The sequence below is a fragment of the Nomia melanderi genome, chromosome 9 (genome assembly GCF_051020985.1).
Source record: "Nomia melanderi isolate GNS246 chromosome 9, iyNomMela1, whole genome shotgun sequence".
In the NCBI taxonomy this organism is placed as follows: domain Eukaryota; kingdom Metazoa; phylum Arthropoda; class Insecta; order Hymenoptera; family Halictidae; genus Nomia; species Nomia melanderi.
The window spans coordinates 7,576,759-7,597,009 of NC_135007.1; the positions used below are offsets into that span (position 1 = coordinate 7,576,759).

Here is a 20,251-nt window from a genome sequence, read left to right on the forward strand (position 1 = left end):
ACAAACCTATTTCCTTTTTTCCCCCTTTTTTATCATATCACTTCCCACGAACTTATTATATTTCACGCGCGCCGTTAAGAAATGTTTAATACCCCAGAGAAATTTATACCATTACTGGATGGATCGCATGCGTTTTTATACGTTTTCATTTGTATGACCTTTCAAAAGGTTAACACAGTAAGTTGATTTATTAATTACACGTTTTTCAATAGGTTTTGTACTTTAGATTATTGAAAGAGAATTCTATAGGTAGTTAACGAGAGTGATATCATTCAATATGTTCATTATTTTTCGTGGTTTAATTAACTTTAATGGGTTAAGTGAATGAAACAAGTGATTTTATTCGGAAGAAAATTCGATAAATATTTTTGGATAATAATGAATAGTTATATGCGGGTTTTAATCATTTCTCACGTTATTACAAAGCCACCCTTTTGTGTATATTAATAACGTCTGTCCGAGTACAATATTTGTCGAAGGAATCGATTTTTAAGAAAATATTTTACGTCCAATATAAGTAACCGCTGATGTTAATTTATGGGTTAAGTAACGACTTTCTGATCTTGGATACTTGCCATAACGTGGCTTGGCTTAGTAGCTTGGAAGGGGGGTTGGTTTTACTGCCACGAATAAATTTCCGCAAAGGACGCGATCTGATCCATAAAGTAAGAAATCTCTGATAGGCTTTCGTTTTCTTTTCTGTGCCACGTTTCATTGGCTGGTATAATACTTTTATCGCGTTGATTGAATGCATCTGATATCAGGACGGAATTCACAGAGAATTCTTGGAGAATTCTTTCGACAGTATACTAGCGGCCCGCATTTCGAGCATGATCGAGATATAGATATTTTTATCATTTCATTTGGAGGGATTTGTAAAAGAATGGAAATCAAAGCAAAAATTTTAAGCACTATTTTATAAAGGAGAAATACAAATTGTATCGATAGATAAATCTTGTAAAGATTCACGTTGCGCATAAAAATAATGGTTGCAAGATTAGTAGTTCACTAAAAATAAGTGTATATATCTGACAAGTGACAAGTTTTCATTGAAATAGCAATTGTATTTCAGTGAAACAATTTTTATATCAGATAATACCTTCGTGATGCGTACGGACACGTATGAAATATTTTTATCAAAATTTCTAATTGTAGAATGGCGTAATTGGAATTTCGTCATATACGTTTAATCAATTTCACAATTTAATTTCCTTCGGAAACAATCTTTCTATATATATAAAATCACTTAATTTTCTATTGAACTATGAGTCACGCAACGATCTCTATAGCTAAAAACAATTTTTCGTTCCGCATGTACGGAACGTAAAATAAAACGCTCCAGGCGTTTCTAATTTTGGTCGATTTTAATTTGTCGATTCGCTTTATTAATTTCAAGCTTGATTATTTCAGTTTCCTATTTCACAGAAGTTTACGAAGCTTGAATAATAAAATTTGTATTAGCTGCGCCACGTGTTACTGTACTTAACCTCCCAACACGTATACACCGAAACCCACCGACCTATTTTATATCAGACCCACAAATTCGTACGATCATAGGGATACCAATTCGGCATTGGATATTCAAATCATTGAAGCCATATTCAAATTTCACGGAAGCTCTATTTTACTGTTCCATATAGCAGCATCCAAAGATGCCTTCAAATATTTAGGGAGCAATATCAAATCAATCGTTCAATGCTTCAACCGAATGATTGAATGATCATAGACCGACGAACGTAACTCGTTATTTTAATTTAATGCTCTGATTATTTCTTTCCAATAGATTAATTATGTGTGAACTGTGCCTAAATGATTCCGTATTATAAGAAAGAAAAGCTTTTCTGTTATTACATCAATTAAATATCAATATTACAATATTATTAATACTATTAATTATTATCAACTATTAATATTAATAACAATAACATCGGTGTTTCATTAATTTAAGAAGATGAATTAATCGCAGAAGCTTTTTCCTTCGAAAACTGAAGAATACAACTAATATCTCTATCCTTTCGAGCCACTCGTGGACAAACAGTTCACAAGTGGTCTCAGATGATGAAGTCAGTTGACTCACCTTGTATGATACCGACATCGAACAGATATTCTCGTTTTTCTTATCACCGGCGGAACGGTGGAATACGTACGCACAGGAATCTCCGACGTAAGAGATTGCTTATCGACGTTACTGATTACGTCCCTCGGTGAACGTTGCTGAAAAGCGGACCACGATGAAATTGTATGTAAATTAAAAGAAAAAAGAGGACGGGGTCGAGCAGGGCTCCTGTAAAAAATGTCACTGTGGTTTCGAGGGGAGCGATAAGAAGGATCGGCGACGGCCGCTTAAGATTGAACGAGCGAGCTTAGGGAGTCTGTTGAGAGTCAAGGATGGCGAACGAGCGAAGGAGAAGGGACTCCTCCGGTTTCGGCTAGATTTGGTTAAATAATCCCTGCTTACCGACTGAAGGAAGAGGGTTCGTCGGAGGCGACGTGGAATTGTCGAGAATAATAATTTCGTGCTTGTAGCCGGTCTACTCGTTGATCCACGCAATTCTGCGCACGGACCCCGCTTTTATCGAGGGAATCACTGTACATTTACATTTGAAGACGGTGATTGTATCGGGTAGCTTAGTACGAAATGCTCATTCTGCTTAATGTAATAATTGATTTCCGGACGTACGCGTTGAGTATAACTTTTCTTAGCATCTCGATCTTCCACGTTAGTTGGTCTATGAATACTATAATGTTTTAGAAAGTAAACATGATTGTTAGAACAATTCTCATTCTTTCTATGTTTTAGAAACTTACACCCTCTAGAAATTTGTATTCTGTAATTTCATAAATTTGTACTTTGGAATTTTATAACTTCGTACTTGTTAATAATTTCTACTTTGCAGTTGTATAAATTAGTACTTCTCAGTGAATTTCAAGGAGAAATGTCAACTGAGATTCGAATATAAGGTGGCTCGAAATTATAAGCACTTATTATATATACTTAATTCAACCTCATTCAACATTCAACAACAACCCCACCTGTTAATTCAATATCCGTCCAAAGATTCCAACCGCACACTATTTTTTTGTCTCTCAAGCGATTCGATTTCCATACACCCGACAGTTAATCAGAATTTTCCAGCGTGCGAGGCGAGCATCGAGATTGAATTTTTGCCATCAGTTTCCCGTATCCGCCCTAATTGATTTTCACCTTAGCTAAATCCTGGGGTGGATCCAGGTGTGTGTGCCGACGTTAAGAACCGCGGCGTAGGTGGGTGCACGCTGCGCGCGACGAACTTATATCACGAAATTCCGCGTCCGTGATTGCATTTGCCGGCGCGAGCGGTGCGCCTATGTAATCCGGCAATCTTCACCTGTCGTCGGGCGGCGTGGCTCCGGTATCGCTTGCCCCAATTATCTGAGCTACCTTTGATGTCGTTGCATAGGCGTTTGCCGTAAGCCGGCGACAGCTTCCTCGACAGAGGAGGACTTTCTGTAAATAGAGGAAAATTGTATGAGTCGTATCGGGTAACTTCCGTTCGCGTTCTCGGCTAGGCACGTGAGGCGATGAATCGATCTCCGGCACTCGAGGTATAATAAGCAAAGTTGAAGCCGCCCTCGAACGGAAATTTTCTTTGCCCGAACGATATCAACGGATGCTTTCAATTAAACGAAGGGCAACTTGGTTCGAGTGTGTTTTAGCAGAAGGACGAATCAATGGGACCAACTGATTCCCGTTCGTCGCGGCCGCCAGGAAAGTAAATGTCAAACGGAAACGGTAACCGTTTCTTCCTCCCCCGCAGCTTTTCAGTCTGATACTTCAAAGACCGCGGCTCGCGTTCCTTTGGAATTCAAATGTGAGGTTTGACACGGAAAAAACGGAACGAAAGGAGACTGGCCTCGCCGTATCCTTTGTTTATAGTTTATTCGTTCGATTTCGCGCGATCTCGCTTGACGTAACTAGATTCAGATTTGATACGACGCTGTTTATGGCGATGTAAATTATATTCCGCCGAGGAAACCTGGGAATTTACCTCCGACGGTTTTGCCGATGGAGAATGGATTCCTTTGTGAACAAATTCGTTGTTTGCCGAGAGAAGTCGTATTTAAATTCGAGGAATTTGTGGGAGCACCGAGACACAACGAAGTTTCTTTTCTTTTGTTGTTTCACGAGGAAATCGTTTCGACTTCGTGATTCTGTTAAGGGAGTTTTAATACTTCATTATGCTATTTAATACTTTTATGATTTTCACGTTTGGCTGCATAATGGATGTTCACTGTTTTACTTCAGTAAGCACGTTACCTCGTTGTATCGTAGCGTGTCTTCAAATTATGAAGAATACCATTAACTATTAATCAGTTAGTTGTTTTGTTGTGAAGAAAGGCTTTGTGTTATGACGAGTATACTCGTCTAAAAACAGTCAACTGGTTAACGGAATATTCATTTTCGAAACAACCGATTTTATAGGTATACATTATTCGAACGAAGAGTTTTGAAAAAATTATTTGTAGATATGAACACGTACACATACCAGACTAAGGCACACTATCATGTGTACCTTAATCAAACGACATTATTAAACTATTCATTTTCCTCTCAGTGTCAATGTAAATGGTGCTTCAAGATACCCTCAGGGCGTAAAGAGTTAAAGATGGTTTGTCTAACGTTGGATACCCCTGTAATATATTCATTGCTTCGTATTCCCAGTGATTTCTAACAGCGTTTTGCAGCAGCGGTGAAAATTTATGAAACTCCTACAGCGGCATAATCTCCGGGCCGATCTAATCCTCGATGCTGGTACTCGGGAAAGGTGTGCTACTTGAAAAGTTGTATAATGGAAGAGAGCCACGCGCGCGCGTGCGCTCGTGCGAGGGAGGTTTGCAACAGCGAGACGTACTGAGCGGTGCAAAACTGTTGCAGGGCTTTACTTTAATCTGATCCACGGTTCGGGAAATCGTAAAGACCGTTCGCCACGAAGATGGCTTAAAACAGGGACGTGAGAGAGTTACGAAGTCCCGGATGAGACTCGCCACGGCTTTCCGTTAGCACCCGTTGCGGAAAATTCTTCTTGACAAGATTTCATCTCGTGTTTCTCCATTTTCACGGGTACTCCTCATTTTTTATCAGCCGTAAATTCTGACGGGCCCCGCTGGAACCTGGTAGTTCGCGGCTTGCCGCGTTGCGAAATAGTCGAAACCGTTGAAAGCTATTGACTTTCGTATTATCTCTGGGCTTCTGGAGATTTGTTGCTTCTTCTTTTTTTATTCTCTATTTGTCGAACGTGTGTTACCTTGTGTACAGTTCTACAATATTGCCGAAAAAATATTTGATCAGTTACGGTGTTCTCGTTTGTTTAATATTGTTTTCCTTTAAAATACGTGGATTGTGTTTTATCTAGGATGTTCCGCTTGGTTTGAACTTTGGAATTATTATCTGTATTGCTAAATCGTTTATTGTAAAGTCATTCTATTTATTTTTGCTGTATTGATATATGCTTCTTATAATACTAATAAAACATAATAAAAATCACAATCTTGGTGGATTTTTGCGATACTTGCACCCTTTTTTTCAATCTTCTGCCAATAGAAATTTTTGATGACAGGACCAGTGCTCGGTACAATCGAGAATGAAGGTCTCAATTGTTACGAAGCAATTACACTTCCCTGTCGTCACTTAAAGGAATATTAATATGAGGATTTAATATGTAACATTTGAAATACGAGAGTGAAGAATGCACGTAATTTCCATATTGCATCTATATTGCATTGTAGAAGAAATAAGCGCGAAAGAGAATCGAGAAGCGGAAAGAGCGGAGTTCTCTACGTACTAACTTCCGTAACTCCTTATATTTTTTCATTCCTGCATACAAGATATAACACAACATAAATGTTATTATTTCTTTAATTCAGAAAATACTTTTCAGACAGCGAAACAAACGTGGGCTCCCTGAAAGTCTTCTTCCCATTGAATATTTCCTTTAAATCATCGTTCTTTTATTAACTTTCCTGTTTTAATCCTTCACGAGTAATAAGCAGGAGATCCACGAGAACTGCTAACAATGTGACTATACAAAACGATCGCGATTAGTGGGACAAGTGAAAGAGCTGCGAGCGCAGTGTCCACGACGAGTGATTACCAAGTGCGAACTGATTTTTCTCGCCTCGTAAAGTGCAGATTCATAGCACGGCTAAAAGTGGTTCGTTTAAATGGCGTTCCGTGCAGCGGGCTACAGAAGTTAAGTAGCAATAATTGAGCGCCGCGGCGACAATAACGCTCGAACTGCCCCGAAACGGGTTGCGCAATAAAATAGACATAAAATTCCGCGAACGGCTCGGTGCCGGCCAGAGATTCAGCACTTCAACGCGGGGAAAAAAGAGTTTCGAAGATGCATATCTCTCGTCGCGTCCCATAAATTTAATTGATGCCGTCCGCTCTCCGTTCTACCCCCTGTTCCCCGGTGCCCTCCTCGTCGCTCGGCAGATTATTAATAAATCTCTCATCCCGTTTACAAAGAAACCCGGCAAATAGAAAGGATCGAAGCGGAGCGCGGATGAAAGGCGGTGCACAGTTTTATGCGTTTATAACGCGTGCGTATTCGTTGAACACGATGAAACGCGGGCTCTAATAGAATTTCACGAAGTTCTTATCTTGCGTTCGGTTTCAGCGAAAATTTTACAGCGAGGTAATACGTTCCTCTTTGACACTCGTGCCTCGAACATTCCCTACGTGAATTTCTGCAAGTCTTTTATGTATCTATTATCTCTGATTCGAATGAAGGTGTATCTTTTTAATCATTTTTATCTTCACTTTTAATTAATTTTGATGAACGTAGTATATGCTCAAAGCTACGAAATATAGTACTACTAAAATATTGTACGCAGGAAATGATTTTTTTTTTGCTTAATCATTGGAGGTCTTTATAAATGTTCTGCTATTGTGTTTTAAATTGGACTGACTCAGTTAAAGGCATTGCGTTACCGAGAACGAAAGGATCGAAAAAATTCCGGCGGCGATACCAGTGTCGCGGTTAATTAATTGTTAATTATTTAACACGGGCTTAATCACATAGTCGCGAGCTCAGAAGGCCCGCTCCGCAGATGTAGCGACCAGCCAGCTTTGTCCGATTGTGAAACACTTTCGCTTTCTCTTTACCTCCGGCGCAAAGTGCGTAGCAAACAAAGGACGAACTCTTTGCTCGGAATAATAAGCGGCATTAATATTTGCTCGGCCCTCAAACGACAAGCCCGTTGTTATTTCAAAGGCTCTTCGGGATTTCTGGACGCTCATTGTCTCGCATGATTAATTATTCAAATTTGGGGAGTTTGCAGAGTGGCTGCGATTGAATGAATGTAACTGACTACGACTCCTGTCCTATGCAATATTCAACGCGGAGTCTTCCTTTTGTGTCTGTGTATTTCTCTAGATAATAATTTCAGTGATGTTATTTAAATAGCTTATATTCCACATATCAATGAAAATTAGTTAGCGAAACGAATATTATATATATCCACTTTGTCGCAACGTTAACACTTGGGCTACCAGTCTGAATGACTGGTTTCGGTTCCCTTGTTTCGCAATTACTGATACTTTAAAAGCATTGAATATTGGAAATAATTTCGAAAATAAAATAGTTCCACTTGAATATTACAATGAATATCCGAACAAACTGAAAATAATCTATTCTCGCAATTTTTATAAGGATTGCATATCAATCATATTAAATGCTTGGTAGTTCTAATGTTAAATAACTTGCATGATCAAGCTTACGAACAGAGTATGCAATATTTACATACTCTTTACCGTTTTCAATACAGCTTATATTTGAACCATCCACGGACTTGTCCTCTTTATTCCTGAAATTTAAAAAAAGCGAGAATTATAATAGAATTTCCTCCGTCACTGGGAAAGTACGATGGAATGTAGAGTAAGACGAGACTTATCAGATTTTAATTAATTCTGTATTTTATAGATGAGGATTCTCTTACGCTGTAAATTCATAAAGACCCATAGTCCCAGTAATGTTTCTTCGCAATCCGGCGGCGGGCGTAATCGAGTTTCGCTCTCGGGATTGGGCATGCGCACATCTTAAAAGAATAATTGGAAACTCAATAGGAAAGGTATAAGTTCTTAAGAACGGGATGGTTTCACCGCGTACGCCTTAAACGCCAGTTCCCGCCGGGCGGCGCGCAGCGTTCGGGGAAAATTTTAATTAACGAAATTTCGTTTCATCAACTTTATTTCAGTCTGGCTCTTGTACTTTTTCCCCGGGCGTAATTTGCATGATCTTCTCCGTTTTACGGGCCGAATAAATGAGAGATTTCGCCGAATGCAAATCCGACTTCGGCCAGCCGGCTACGGCTGCAACGGAAGCCGTTCGAGTAATCTTAGACACTTGTATCGGCGAACCGTTCCCAGCCCGTGCTGTGCGTCGCTCTATGGCGGAGTTTCTCGGTCTGAACGGTTATGGTAATAATTGAAACTCCATGGTACCTATTGGTCGAGTGATAACGTAAAAATGTGGAATCAACCGAGCTCCCCGGAGAGAACCGTGCGCGCATTACCTCTCGTTTGCATCCAGTTTGCATTCCGGAAATTATCATTTCACTGTGTCGGCGTATCCTTGGAAGAGATTCCGTGGCCAGGAAATTTTTATCCGCGAATATGTGTCGTGTCACGTACGGGAAATGAGATGAAGCGCAAAGGCGAAGTGAATACTAGCACGCGGTTTTCGTTCATTAATTTCGAATTAACTGGTCTGACGCGATTCAGTAATTTGTTTGAATAATTGAAAGTTAACTGCGGTGTATCGTCTGTTATTGTCTAATTATTGTATAATCAGAGGAACTAGATATTTATATACTTGAAGAATTCATATTTATAATTGTTATTGTATATGAAACAATAGTGCAGGTGCAATCGTAGATCCTACTTGTATTTTATGATTAATAGTTTTTTAAATTTTGTTATTATTTCATAAAAAGTACGAAATTTTTTACCAAGAATATGTAACGTTTCATGTTTTTATCTCTTTTCAAATATTGACATTGGTAAGATACAACCTTCTAATTTCTTTTATTTCCAAAATCTCTAATATTTGCCTTTATTAAATATATAGTTAGGGTATATTATGTATCCAATATTAAGCAAATTGCATTTCGTCGTTACATTTCAATGGGACTGTTCGTTATGTAAATCTCATGTGCGTTACGCACAATCGTCGAGTAGGATTACGTTGAATACGTCCGTCATTTCTTTAAACGCGGCGCACTTCCTTCCCTCCGTATTCTCCCGCAGAAATTTCTCCCGGGACTGCACCGGCGTAATTATATACCGCTCGTCTTAAATATACGCTCACAAAAGGATCGCATTTTTCGACGGTCGTAGCGGAATGTTTCTTTCACAAGCACACGTCCCGTAATTTCATCTTTCTGATTTTTCCAATTTCGCTTTCCATGCATTTCTTATTATTCCGCCGCGGTTGAACAGTTCCTTTTCCTTCTTTGCTGATACTATCTACTGCCTCCTACCTGCTCCGCGCTCGGAACGCTATTTTCACTTCAAATTTAATGTGGTCCGTACCGATGTTTCGTGAAGATTAGCATATCATCTGCGGTTACGACGAGATCATCTTTGTATCAAGACACGCGAGTACAGGGATTGAGCAATTAATTTTCGACTATCTGATACTGGTATCTAAAACTATCATTTTAAATATGAAAGAAAAATTTAATCCCTACTCAAATGCCTGATAAAATATTTAACGAGTTAGTGATTAGTAATGAATTTTTTAAATATGCTGTTGTACAAACGTTATTGTTTTCTTGTTATATTCTAGACTCGTTCTAGAATTGTTTATATTCCGGAATTCTAGTAATTTTTTGTAACAGTTTGCGTTACGGCGAATAGGTTCACGTTGGCTGACTAAATAAATATTCCCTGCAACTGTGATGTATCATTTAACGATAACTTACACTGCTGTCCACTATTTTTGTTGCGTGAAGTTAACCGGAAGCGTACGGTTTGCATCTAAACTATCGTGATTCATTCGACCGCAATCTATATTTGCGTTTGAGGATTTCGCTCGATATTAAAAGAGATTGATTCGTTTGGTTTTATCACTTGATGTATCGTACGTCGGGTCGTAAATATTCCTGGAGATTTCGACATCGGACTTTCGTAATCCTGAAATATACGAGCGAATAAATCGATTGGTCGTTCGTATTTTCGGCGGTCCTCTACGATTTAACAGTCACCAAGAGTTGCACTTTCCGTTGGAAAGGAAAAAAAAACGATCCCGTACGAAAGTGAAATTATAACTTCACCAGCTTGCAAGATGGCTCTGTTGTTCAACTAATTTTAGTTTGCACGTAATCAAATTTTCATTAATTTTAAAAATGACAACTATGAGTTGTCTTTAGTTTCTTGGAAGTTCGTCGAATATTAACCAAATAACGATGACAGTAAAATTCGCCAAATCTAATAATAATTTAATTTAATTCCACAATTATTACTTTTAATTTTATAGAAATATGAAATTTCATAATTTAAATACATATATATATATAAAATATGTATAAAATAAATATATGTATATATAAAATATATTACATATATAAAAAGCGGGCTGAAATTATTTGCGTCTGAAGCTCGTCGGTAGTTTCATTTTATATTAATGGGATGACATTATCTTCCTTCTGCAGTGAGGTAGTCACTTTCCGTACTTTCACTTACTAATTATGGGATCATAAGTGACCCAGAAACCTAAAACGAAGATAATACCTACATGCTCAATTCGGGATCCCTTTGAACTAGCTATGTACATATTTAATTAACATTCAAATATATTAACGTGATATTTGATACTTCCAAAATTAATAAAATTGGTTATTAATTTATTTCTTACTGTTCCATTATATTTCTTGGTAATTCCTTCTAATTGGTCCGTTATTTCAATTATTATCAAACTAGACAGAAAAATTTCGCGGTTTACAGTAACGTGAAATTGGTACGCGTAAACAACAGTGAAAAGTATTTCTCGAAATCAAATAGGTGGGTTTTGGATAGTCAGCCAGACGGAAACATAGTTCGCGTGACAGTAAATCTGTGGTTAACGGAATCACCGTAGCACACGCCGCCGCTATTTAAATCGTTGGTATGTGTGGAATCGCAGAAACGGCTGGCAACTTGTTTCGCGTCTCGTTCCTCTTTTTTTTTCACGTGGATGCAGCGATACTAATGCAGTAATGAGATTCCCTGTACGTGATTTCGCTACTGCTCGAAGTTCGATAAATGTAACCTCAATGCGACCAGTCCCGTTCTACCGAATTTATTGCATCCATGGTTAAGTTCTATAATATTTTTTAATTAAAAGTATTACCATTTCAGGATACTCATTTATTTGAATAAATTACGGAGATTGGGAACTTTAGGATTTGAACTTTCATTTAATTATACGTTACCCAGGCAAATTTCAAATTTCTTTCATTTTCATTTCTCATTACTACTGTATATCGCGGTCCTTTGCGCACAATGAAATTTCCTGGACGCAATTTACAAAGGTTGTAGTAAAACAAGAGTTCATTCTCTCTGTCAATTATTTCGTCCTCTGATCTTATTCCTCGGTCAACAATTTAAATGGAAAATCCGCTGTAAAGCACAGTTTCAATCCTAGTAGTTAACTATTCAAAGTACACCAAGTTATTCATTAATATATTTACAAAGAAATTCAAATTCACATGAAATCTGATATAAACAGAAAACTGTATTAAGTGCAATTAAAATATTTTACTAAGCATATTTCTAAAAAATTTCTCCTATGATCATTAACGATTCAGAAGTACTTCCACTTTGTCTATACTTTAAGCAATTAATAAATCTTCCAAAGACTCGCTGCACCTCAAAAATCCTTTTCTCTGCAAACCTGTATTAGCACAGAATCTACTCTTAACCTACATAAAGCTCCGATCCAACGAATAACAAAAACAGAACTGTGTCACAACATTCGATTCACTATCACTTTATACTTTTTCCGCGTATCTTATATCCGTATTTTATATGAATGAATGAACATTAACAGTGTACTCATTGCGCGTCGCTGCACAGATCGAACGTCTCACACGCTATCGTGGCTGCGTATCCGTAATCGGCGGCGCATTCTTTTTATTTTCTCGCTTCGCTCTCCCGCGAGCCGATTCTCAGGCTCATATCGGAATCAATTTCCCCGGCACCGGTTAAAACTCGGCGTCGGCGTTCCCATCTAATCTGAATCGATCTTCGAAGTTTCAACGATAAGAGGAGCAAAAGCCGTGCACGTCACGAGGGAGTGAAATTTTACGGCGCCATCGGTTTCAATTATTGCGGCCGGTCAGATCGCGGCGGGTTCACGGGAATACGCTTGACCGTCTTCACGCGGCTGATTGATATACGAGCCGGAGTCCCACGATTTGATTCTACCCTTATTACTTCGCCGCTGGCGGACCTGCCAACAATTTTTTCCTTCGCCGATGATGACGAGGGTCGGCGAGTGTGTACTTTACAAGGTGACGTTTTTATTTTAATCCAATTTTCGATGATCCTAACGGGATATTAATAAATAAGGGGATTTCGATGAATACTAATTACTCAGTGTTTCATTGATATGTTCCGATATATCTCAAGATTTTATAATTTTATGTTTATATATAAGTGTATTTAATGATGTTGAAATTAGTTTGTTTAAATATTTTATACATTGAGTTTGTAATATTTTATGGTAGCTTCAATAATTAGGTGTTTATGTTTGAGAAAATGAATAATTAACAGTGGAAACTGTTTACATATTCGTGGAACAGCGTTTTTAATATTAGAACTACGGCACTAGTCAAAATGACTGATTTTGGTTTTCTTGTTTCGCAATAATGGATATATTAAAGGCAGTGAATGTTTGAAATGATTTCGATAATAAACAGTTTCACTTGAATACTATAACGAATGTCTGAAGAAACTGAAAATAATCAACTGTTACAATTTTTATACAGATTACGTATCAATCATATTAAATGCTCGGTTTTAGTGTTAAGTTAATATTAAATGGATGTGTAATACTGTGAAATGGTTTGAACAATTTTTCTTTATGAAACATTTTATTGCATATGACATTTGTAGGTGTAATTATATCGCGGTACAAGGGTTTAATTGAAAGATAAGGAAGAATGACTGTAGCTCGTAGCACCCTTCTAAGGAGGCAGCAATTATTCTCGAACGACAACTTAATTGTGCAGCATATATCGTTTGTATCCCTGTCGCACTTAACGGAAGGGAAATATATAAGGATTATAACGTTTAGTCCGTGCAACGCGTTCCACTAATTCCTTTTCCTACACAAAGCTCCACATACATACACGTTTAATGAACACCTAACTACAACGATACTTTATCCCCCTGTTTTTCCTTTCGTCCAGCAAGCCAACGATTTGTTAGTCTGCACGTTTTTTTCGCCGCTAATTGCTCATGATGTAATTATTTAAACGTACGCCGCTTGCTCACTATTTGGGAGGACAGCGCATTATGTCTTCATGTTCTAGCGCGTGTACTCAATTTAGAACGGATTTGTGAGTCCCGTACGATTAATGGGAAATTTAAATATTTTAAAATAATTAAATCAACTTCCTAAAACTGATATTTTTTAATTAATCAGTTATACAATGTCTATTATTCTCACCGATTCTATTCGACAGTTTTTGATTTTTAATTATTCATCCATTCAAAACAATTCTTCCCCAGTGGACCAACAAATTGACATTATTGTTGACATAATCAGCGAACAGAGTATCCAACATATAGAGTCATTATTTTCCTGTAATCGATGCAAAGTAAACGATATTCGTAGTCATTAAATTTAATGTGAAACCCTTACCCCATTCCGGTATATTATTAATCAGTTGTAATTTTAATTTAATTCTAATAAATTTTCAAATGATAAGTTAAATATTTTTGATAACGTCAACGTCACGAATGCATCGGGTCCGTACTATAATTCCAGGAAAATATCATGGTATTTATTATTAAATAATTTCGTTTTTGACTGCTCACATGCAAAAGTATTTGCGAATTTTTGGAACGGTGGAGGGGTGAAACGTTTCGCACACAGCAAAATCCGTGTCACCGTTCCCGTGTCAAAGCTAAATCGTGCGCGAAACGTTACGGCGGAAAAGTAAATGTAAAATTCTTCTCCGGTGAATATGGAACGTTTAAAATCTCCTGACAGGCAACAACGTCCACTCTCCGTGGCTCTTTTTCATAAATATGATTGACGCTCCTACGCGGTAGCCACCGAAAAACAATTAGCCCCCGCTAATTGCCGCCATTATTTATACGGATATAATTTTATCCGGTGACTGTTTTAGCAATACGCCGGCCCCGGTATATTGGAAGAATATAGAACTCGTTCAACGGTATTAATTTTCCTCTTAATGGATGGATTCGAGCTTCCTAATCGTAAATCTGTTGTCACCGGAGAGCATATGATGCGTCCTATTTCCGGTGAAATTAGGATTTATGTCCTTCTGCGTATGTCCGGGTGATATCTAAAAATTAGTCCAATGTATGTGCCACGGTAGACGCGGTCTGAAAAAGGGGTGATTGATGGCAATTGATGTGACGTGAAATGGCAATTGATGTCTTTTTAAAGATCGTGTCCGTTACGTTTCCTATAGGTGCACTTTATTATAGATGCATTATACTCTTAATTTCCGGGGGTACCTTTGGATCAACCCCCAAGTGCACTTTACTATTATACGGTATTATATAAAATACGTGTTTATAACTAAGCTGACTTAGTCGACGCAAATTACTCTGTCATAATTATGCAGTAATCATATAACAATGGACAATTATATTCATTCATAAAATCTCATAGTAAAACGTATAAATATTTCTTTTAAGAAATTCGGAGAATAATCTTCCAGATTGCCCGGAATTCCTCGCGCGACGTTTTCCATTGATTCGAGACGTTTGTCAGTGCACGTCGATGGAAGTTCATAATTGTCGGGGCGTGGGAGAGCCAAATAATCGGTTCCCGGAGCGGTACGTATGACTTTCCGCCGCGTTGGTATTCGATAAATCTGTTCCATGCAATATATCCGAAATTGAATTTCCGTAAAAGCCCGAGGAACGATTCCCGATAAGTCCGTGTGTTAGATTTCCCGATTATAGGGCGAAGGCAAATAAAAAGAGGCTGTCAAGCTTCTGAGACTGCTCGGGGAAAGCGAGCTGCCCACGATGAAGGTGGTTTGCGGACATTGGAGATGAGATGAAGAGGATCTAACCTCTCCTACTGTGTAAACCTAGTTCACCTCGGTTTTGGTGTCCGTGGTAGCAGCGCTGGCGTCTCTCTTGAAGAGGGTATCATGGAAACTGTCCCCCGATCAATGTCACCCGTCGGCTCCGCTCGCACCGTCAGTTCTGCCTTACCGTTTTCACGTGAGTTCCTCTGGCAAGAGCAATGGCCGGTGGTACTGTTTCTGTTACCGAGGAAAGTGTCAACACAGCCGATTCACCGGGGTACTTTCGGATAATTGATCGAGATTACGCGTGACACGTGATCAGATCATCTCGACCGCAAACGTTTTCAGTGTCAGACTTCAGCTTCGTGTAGGTTCGAATTGATTCGTACCCGATAGGAGGAGTAAATCAATTGTGATAATGATTTCTTTAACCTTTCGCCCCTGAATATATATTTTACAAACTACACAACGCCACTACAATAGCTGACGAATTTTGTGAAGAAATACCTACAGCCGCACACTGAACAACAAAAAGATATGTACTGACAGTTGATTAGTACTTAAGCTATTAGGCATAAACAAAGATCCCCGTGTGGTACAATTTTCCTTTGTCTTTAAGGCGTTTCCCAGTATTCCGGTAATTTAGAATGTTCGTGGTACTTATGTGTACCATTCGAGACGAATGGGTTGAACTGGTAAATTTATTTAGAGGTGATTAACTTTTATACCTAGGCATTTGAGTTGTAGCGATTTTTCAGGGAAGTAAACTACTTTCTAACAGAGTTATACGGTTTCGTAATTGTTCTAGAGTTTCAGTGTACTATATTTTTCATTTAGAATAATTATGTGTTTATACTTAATATAACATAACTATAAGTTATTTGTATTCACTGTTCAGTTGAAGTATTTCTTATAGTCAATTCTACTTACAAGAAAGTAAAACCACAGAGCAACATTCATACAGAATATCAACAGCGCACTATCAAACCATACACGTTCAATGAGACGTGGAAATGGAATTTTTCGAACCCTAAAGCTTGCCGCAAAGAGGAAAAAAGATTTTGCGCATTTTCGAAGTATTTTTTCATACAGGATCACCCTTTTCCGAACTGTGTCGTCGGTTTAGCGACGTCGTGTATGTAACATTGATTAAACATATAAATGGCACTAAAGTGCACGAGAGCCTGACGAATTTTCAAATAGGATTTTCACGGAAACGAAGCTTAATATGAAATTCAATTTCACGTTTTCGATTTATTTTCAGCTAGCAGTATCACTGCCTCCCATTGTATCTCGAATTTTGGTCCAGGCTTGTGCGCACCAATTTATCTACATAGATACGTGCATATGTGCCTGGCAAATGACAACCGGTATATCGTATAATTATACAGCTGTCCTCGTATTTTCTGCTTGATTTCCATCGAAAGACTGCCGACGGTGTCAATTACTTCCAGGCCCGATGGTTATCGGGGGATTTATCTATAAATGTATCTTTGTCGTAAAAAGAATCCCGGACCGATTAATAAAATGCGATTTTTCTCGTTTATTTTACTAATCGGAAACCGGAAGGATTCCAATCACTCTCGACCATTTCTGCCTCGGTTTTAATATGTTTTCTGCGGGCCGTGCACTAGTTCTCTTTGTTACTTTTTCTGACGTCCGGCATGTAATTGACTAATGAAATATCTGGAGATGAATCGGGCGGATTGGAATATTGGCTAATTGGATAACTGGTTCAGGCCACTTTTGTTTTCTATTTCTTTGATGTCGGCAATATCTGATCTGGATTGATCAATGAAGAATATCTCATTAAATGAAATAAAGGATGAACAAGAGTATTCAAGATTTATCAGTTGAATTCTATTTACACCACCGAATTTCTTTTTAGACAGTACTTTAATATAATACAATGGGTTTAATCTCCTCGTCCATTGTGTTTGAATAATACGACTCGTATAAAATTTGTAAGGTTAACTAGAAAACTCCAGAGGGAAGCTTTCTTTATTTGTTATTCACACTCCATTCACCGAAACATCCAGTTCATCCTCAACTCAATTATACACTTTCCACGCACAAATTACTAAGCACACAGATTACCATATCAAAATAATCACCAGAAATTTTCGAATGCATTACCGTAATAAACATTTTTATTCAGTCTCCCAGACATTCAAGAAAATTTCCTTCGCCTCCTCGTAAGTCAGACATCACCAACGGATCGACAGGCTCGTCCAATTCTGCGAAACACCCACTTCCATAACCAATTACGCTCGCCCCGGTCGCCGAATAAGCGAGTCAAACGTTTCCTTAAACGGAGCGTATTGTGCTGCGCCGTGGAACAACCGAATCCAATCTCGCCGCGGCGCGATATTCGCGTTCGCCAAAGGAGCAATCGCAAACAGGTGCGCGGTAAGCGGCAGGGGGAAGGAAATAAATTCGTCGGCGGTCCCTGTTTTTCATCGGTTGGTCTCGATACCGAGAGCCGGTACGGTATCCGAGTAAACCGAAGTCGAAACCCGCGGCCGCAGCTCTGGGTAGGGATAACGAACTTCTGGAAGATGTTACTGAATTTGCTAGTTTCGTAGCCCGGGGTGAACCGAGAGCTGCTATACGGTGATTAAATTTCCTAGTTGCACTCCCCGCGAAGGGTTATTCTATAGGAAATTTAAACAAGGGCTTAAGGAACCGTCCCCCTCTTCGTCCTGTGCCGTACCGTACCCTCTCCTCTCCGCCTTACCGTCGGATCGTTACAGTCTACTAGCGCCGGCTGCTTTTCCGGCCCACCTAAATATCGTTTTTCCTTGTTGCGGTCTTGTTACCCCGTGCTCCGACCGGGGTTGGAACCCAGCCGCGGGCTACGAGACCGGGAAACGCTCGCCGCGAATTATTCATCCCAGTAATATTTACACTGCTTCAAAGTCCGTGATTTTATAACACTGGGGCCATGGACTGCCTCCGCGTACCATCCTTCCGTCGACCTTTAATATTCACCGGTGACGTTATCTGATTCTTCCGACGGCGGGCTGAGGGCAGCGAGCGGGGGTGTTTCGAGGGGAGAAGGCGGGCAAGCATGTTTTCTGCTTATCGCTTTTGTGGGGCGGAGCCGCGAATAACCCGATTAACATTCATTGCGGGACGGAACTTCTAAAGCAACGGGATCAAATTACTGAGATTAAGACAAGGAAAATTAAAGTTTTCCTTGGGTCTCGGGGTTTCGGGCCTGCTCTCCGCTTTCTGCAATTTCTTGCAAATCGAAATTTATGGGGCGGCGGGACGAGGTTGTCGCTGTGTCCAGAATGTCTGCCGTTCTTTCCAAGTGCGTTCCATCGTGCGACGTTGTGTTCTCAATGATGTGGGCGTTTATTGCTTTGGGGTTTTTGAAGTATTTTCGTTGCGGGGATTCGCGTGAATCTAATTTTTGGGTTGCATCTGTTTTGATTGATTTAATGAAATTGTGTTTTCAGTGATGTTTCTGGAGAACGTTTATTCTTGAAATGAATGTTCGTTTCTTTTTTTGAGTGAAATGTTTGTGGTGAAGATGACAGTGATAATGGAGAGTGATATAAAGGTGTAAAAGTAATGGACAACGTGTAGGAAGGGGATGAGGCATAGAAAAAAATCTGCAGACATATTGATAAATAGTGTTTTTATTAGGGCCTTTATGGCGTTTATGAGGTATAGAAGAAAGTTATTTTTGGTTCAAGATTTTTATTGGAGCCACAAAAGTTTACTGTCCGGTTTAAAAAAAACTTCACGTTTAGTATTCTATATATTTACAAGTTTTGAGTGTTATCAAAAATTAATTTGTTGTTTTTTTTATTGATAGTACAATTATTTATGTAGTATGATGATACTAGCAATCATTTTTAATGAAATAATTGACGTAATATTTCTTGGAATATATACATTAAATATAATGGTAACGATGTAAATTAAATGAACCGGTTGCGGCTTAATAATTCAGTAAAGGAAAGTTGCTATAATGCATGGATGAAAATAAAATTAATGAAGTTATGGTATCACAGAGCCGTTGCATCAAGTATAATTAGGTTCGTAGTAATCTATTTTAGAACATTGATCGGCACAGAAGACAGTATGCCGAAAGTAAACCGGAAAATACTGTTTGCACTTAAAAATATGGAGCATGTTTCAAATGAATGATAACAGAAAATTTTATTTATATATACTTCGCGTATCGTTTGTAATCAATATTATGTTAATTTATTGCGTGTTACTTAATGATTACAATCTTTGATAGCGTATCATTCAGTGAAATTTGTACACTGCAGGATAATTCGTGGAACGTTGTAATGGCATGCGTTTGTTATCTGCTGATAATCGAGACATTTATTTTGCAAATGTTCGTGAGCAACTTATAAGTAATTATATCAGTCATATAACAATAAATATTCAACAGCTTATGGAAATGTAAAATGTAATTTATGTGTATACTATTGAGTTCATGTCTGTAGATGAAATGTTTCATAAATCAATTATGTATTTCTGATAGTTCTCAGGCTTAATGATGATTGAATATAGATGCACTGTAAGTTTAAATGACTTAGAAATATATTAATGAATTCCACTTTCCACATGTGGAGCTTACTGAATTAATTTTTAATTTCGTATTAAATTTTTAATTTGCAATAACATATTTGCAAGAAACTCTTTCAAAGCAAAAATGTTCTGCTTCCCTCCGACATTTCTCCACCCCATTAATTAATTAATAACGTATGAACAAATATTCCCATGGTACATTCGAATACATTTATGTTACGAATAAACATTATTGAGGATTCAGTTTACTCTCCACACACATCAGTATCGGTGAATCATGCAATCTATATACTGTCACTGTAATAGTAACCAAATAGTATACAGAAATTTATCTGTGAAACTTGACAGCAACAAATAGAAAAACACACCATGAATCTTGCACGAAAAATATATTGAAACTCGAAAAAAAATATTAACTGAGTGATATAAACCATAC

General features: G+C 38.3%; 1 protein-coding gene across 1 annotated transcript in view; it reads left to right on the forward strand.

The window, feature by feature from the left end:
• The window catches only part of timeout (circadian regulator timeout), a 205,058-nt gene that overhangs the window by 31,754 nt on the left and 153,053 nt on the right, over positions 1–20,251 (forward strand). The gene's annotated exons all lie outside the window — the stretch shown is intronic.